This window comes from Mandrillus leucophaeus, unplaced genomic scaffold, assembly GCF_000951045.1.
Source record: "Mandrillus leucophaeus isolate KB7577 unplaced genomic scaffold, Mleu.le_1.0 Scaffold357, whole genome shotgun sequence".
NCBI lineage: Eukaryota > Metazoa > Chordata > Mammalia > Primates > Cercopithecidae > Mandrillus > Mandrillus leucophaeus.
In genome coordinates, this window is record NW_012103776.1 from 931,143 (window position 1) to 935,335 (window position 4,193).

General features: G+C 43.5%; 1 protein-coding gene across 1 annotated transcript in view; it reads right to left on the reverse strand.

Moving 5' to 3' along the window:
* CUL1 (cullin 1) overlaps window positions 1–883 on the reverse strand; it is a 108,342-nt gene extending 107,459 nt beyond the window's left edge. Inside the window, exon 1 of the mRNA XM_011989552.1 lies at window positions 36–883. The gene's annotated coding sequence lies outside the window, so the exon portion shown is untranslated. The remainder of the gene's footprint in view (window positions 1–35) is intronic.
* Between the last annotated feature and the right edge of the window lie 3,310 nt (window positions 884–4,193).

The window sequence follows — 4,193 nt, forward strand, 5'->3', positions numbered from 1 at the left end:
CCTCCCCTGTGCGCACACCGCCCCCCCCAGCTGGCCTCGAACCTGACTCCCCACCTTTGTCGACCGGGACTGGGGGATGCACCCTAGATCAGAAAGTCAGAGGTGGCCAGGTGGCCCTCTGAATCGGCGCAGACTTCCGAGGAACCTGCAGCCAATTCTCGATCCCCTTAACACCTGCAAGGCCTTAGGAATCGGCTCCAGAAAGCTCGAGCTTATCTGCGTGTCTCTTTTTAAAAATCACTTCTATGATAAAACCTAACTAGGCTTTCCCTTTCAGACTTTCACAGACTCCTGTTTGGCAAATTTTGACATTCACTCTATCCTTCGTCTTTGTAAGGACAAATCAAGACTTAGAAGGCTTTGATTACATACACGGATGGCATGAGTCGTGATATAAAGTAGTATTGTTTTCACGTGTAGTTCGAAGTCATCTCATTTGAAATTAACTGTCATAATTGGCTATTTGGAATATTCAACCTAAATCCTATCCGCTGCTGTGGTGACGGGTGGAGGAAGCGTTGTGGAACCCCCACATCTAGTGAGGGGTGGCTTATTAATACCACGGCTCACAGCATAACAGAGCGGCTCATTCCATGGACAACCCCGGGGGGATTTCGAACTCTATCATCTGGGCAAAAGATGTAATGAGTGTAACTTCCTGTTTTCTCCAAACGAAAACACTACACAGATTCCTGTACCACTCTGGGACAGAAATCCTCAGCCAGAGCAGAGGGCCGTCGCCAGAGTCCACACTGTTACCTGCGTAACGTGGGTTTGTCTCTGAAGAAAGATCCCTCTGGTGTATGTGATCCCCTGTATTGAAATGTGGTCTTTTATCCACATCTCAGTTTCTCTAGAAGTAATGCATTTGTATGTACTTGTCACTCAGGTATGTAATCCCTTAATTTGTGCGGGATGTTGGGGTGTGAACAATTCTTGGTTTACATCCTACACTTTTGAATAACCTCGTCAAAACTTAGATGTATTTAACGCTTTTTTTGTGTGAGCACATGGTAAGGTTGGAAGTAAAAATGGAAGGTTTATCCCTGTGGCCCATGTTTTCCAGTGTACATATGTGGGTTTTTTTTTAAAAAGTCCCAATTTCTTCCTTTTACTGGAAACTGCGTTTTTTAGACAACAACTTAAGCTTCCTATTCCCTAACCAGTCTTCTCCAATCTTACCATTCAATATGGCCTCCTTTTCTGTGACTTCCTCCAGCTGAATAGAAGGGCTGAGTGGGTCAACCTTCCCTTTATTGTTTGTTTCCTCCACCCTCTGTTTTTCCTTAATAGCAGTATTTGGTCCACCCACACCACCCTCCCTCTTCTCACTGCCTCCATTCCTGGTTCTTAACTCCTTTCTATTCTTTACTCTCCACCTGCCTACACGATCATTTTTAGCAGCAAATTTATTCCATCGACTTTTATGTCCACTTAACATCCAGATTGCATTTACTTTGCGCAGATAACCTTGTCTCCTACCTCACAGGTCAAGGCCACCTGCCGCTCTTTTCTACTTTAAAACATCCTTCCTCCATCTTTCTCCCCCAGCTCAGCAAAACTGATGTCCCTCTTGGATGACCCAAAGTTTGGAGGGATAATTAATTTGATAGATGTCAGAATCAAAGTTCAAAACAGTCTCAACAGACTACATTAAGCCAGAAGCAATGAAATAAAATATAACTTTCAAATCTAGAACAGTATGATGTGCTAGTTGGAAAAGCCCAAGTTTTAGATTTTAGCGAACCTTGGTTTGTATCTAGCTACTCAAATTTGAGTCATATCCAGTAACTCAAATTACTATCTTTTGCTCTAGTAAGGTCAACTGTTAATTTGAGATAAAAATACCTACTTCATAAGAGTGTGAAGAGTAATTTCTTTGTAATTCCCACATAATTCGTGGAACATTCACCAACCATTAGTTCCCCTCCCTTTCTCATCTTCCACAAAGTGGATGTCTCTGTTGCCATTCATAACACTTTTTTTTTTTTTTTTTTGAGACGCAGTCTCGCTCTGTCGCCCAGGCTGGAATGCAGTGGCCAGATCTCAGCTCACTGCAAGCTCCGCCTCCCGGGTCTATGCCATTCTCCTGCCTCAGCCTCCCGAGTAGCTGGGACTACAGGTGCCTGCCACCTCGCCCGGCTAGTTTTTTGTATTTTTTTAGTAAAGACGGGGTTTCACCATGTTAGCCAGGCTGGTCTCGATCTCCTGACCTCATGATCCGCCTGTCTCGGCCTCCCAAAGTGCTGGGATTACAGGCTTGAGCCACCGCGCCCGGCCCATAACACATTCTTTAGTTCATATAGACCTGGAAACAGACTCAAAATCCTAACCCATTCACCTTGTATCTGTCACCACCCTAGAGAAATTCTTGGCCTATTTTGGGTGTCATTACCATCATCATACTCATTTTTCAATGAGAAAACCTAAGGCTCAGAGATGTTAGGCAATTTGCTCCAAATCACTCAGCCTGAGCAGTGGCATAACCTGACCCAGTGACTCCCAATTCTGTGTATATCCACTCCTTTACTAAGATATTCTCCCACACTTATGTTGATCCTCTAACCTTTCAAATGTTTTTCCTGGTTCTTATCTCTTCTGTATCCTTCCCCTTGTGTCATGACTGATGGCAGATGATTCCTTCTAAACCGATACCTTCATCATTATAATTTTGCCTTTTCAAGCTTCAGTGGTTCCATATTGTTTACAGTGTTCAATCCAAATTTGGACCTGGCACTTAAGGTTTACCAGATCTTGCCCTAACTTGCTTTTCCAAATGTATTTCCTGCCACTTCCCAGAAGGAACTCTCAATGCCATCCAGTCCTGTTGGTTGTACTCACTCGCCCACAGATGAGCTGTGAATCGCCATTTATGAAGGCCTGCTTCAGTTGTTCCCTTAGCAGAGACCATTCCCCACTTCTTTCCTCCGTCTCCAAATCATGCTCACGTTTCAAGATCCAGCTCACACCCCCTCCCAGGAAGCCCACCTTACACCTTCTACCCAAGCTTTGTGATCTCTCCCTGATTTGCCTGCTCACATGTGCCTTTAAACTAGGTGGTCTGTGCCGTGGGGTGAGAGACAATTTCCTAACGTTCACCTGCCCCCTCAGCATTGTGCCCGAAGAACACTGAAGCAGATTCCAAGCAAATTTGCTCACTACTGAAATGAAAGTGTGCAGGTGTTACTTGACTAACCATATGAACTACTATTTCTAAGACACAGGTAAGTAACTACCCATCCAGTGCAAAGTGAATGAACAGGATGGTTCTCAAACCTGGCTTTGCTTTAGAATCACCTGGGGACTTTACTAATTCCGAGTGCTCCGCTCCAGATCTACTGAATCAAAAGTAGGTGGGAAGCAGCAGGGAGGGAACATGAAACTGCCAGAGTTTATATCCTGGCATCGCGACTTATTATCTGGGGAACTTCAAGTTACTTAACCTCTCTGTGCCTCAGTTTCTTCATCTATGACATAGGGATGATAATAATAGTACCTTGGCTGGGCGTGGTGGCTCATGCCTGTAATCCCAGCACTTTGGGAGGCCAAGGCATGTGGATCACTTGAGGTGACCAGCCTGGTCAACAAGGTGAAACCCTGTCTCTATTAAGAATACAAAAATCAGCCGAGCGTGGTGGCATGCACCTGTAATCCCAGCTATTCAGGAGGCTGAGGCAAGAGAATCGTTTGGACCCTGGAGACGGAGGTTGCAGTGAGCGGAGATTGTGCCACTGCACTCCAGCCTAGGGTGACAGAGTGAGACTCTGTCTCAAAAAATTAATAATATCTCATATAAGGTTGTTGTACATTAAATCCTTAATAAATATTACCTATGATGACAATGATAATTTTTCAATTAAACTTGTTTGTTTAATCCAAATCATGAAATATACATTACTTGTGATTCTTAAAAAAACATTAGTTCTGCTTACAAAAGTAGTTACATATATGCTATAACTATACAGAGTAATTCAACTAGATTAGTATCCAAAGGAAGCAGGAAAGAGATGAAATAATTGAATAATTTCTTCTCTGTAGAATTTTAAATTCTTTTTGAAGAAGCAGGTGTTTAAGTCCCCTACTTTAATTTATTTCTTTCTTCTTGTATTTTTTTTTTTTTTTGAGACTTGGTCTCACTTTGTCGCTGAGGCTGGAGTGCAGTGGCATGATCATGGCTCACTGCAGCCTCAACG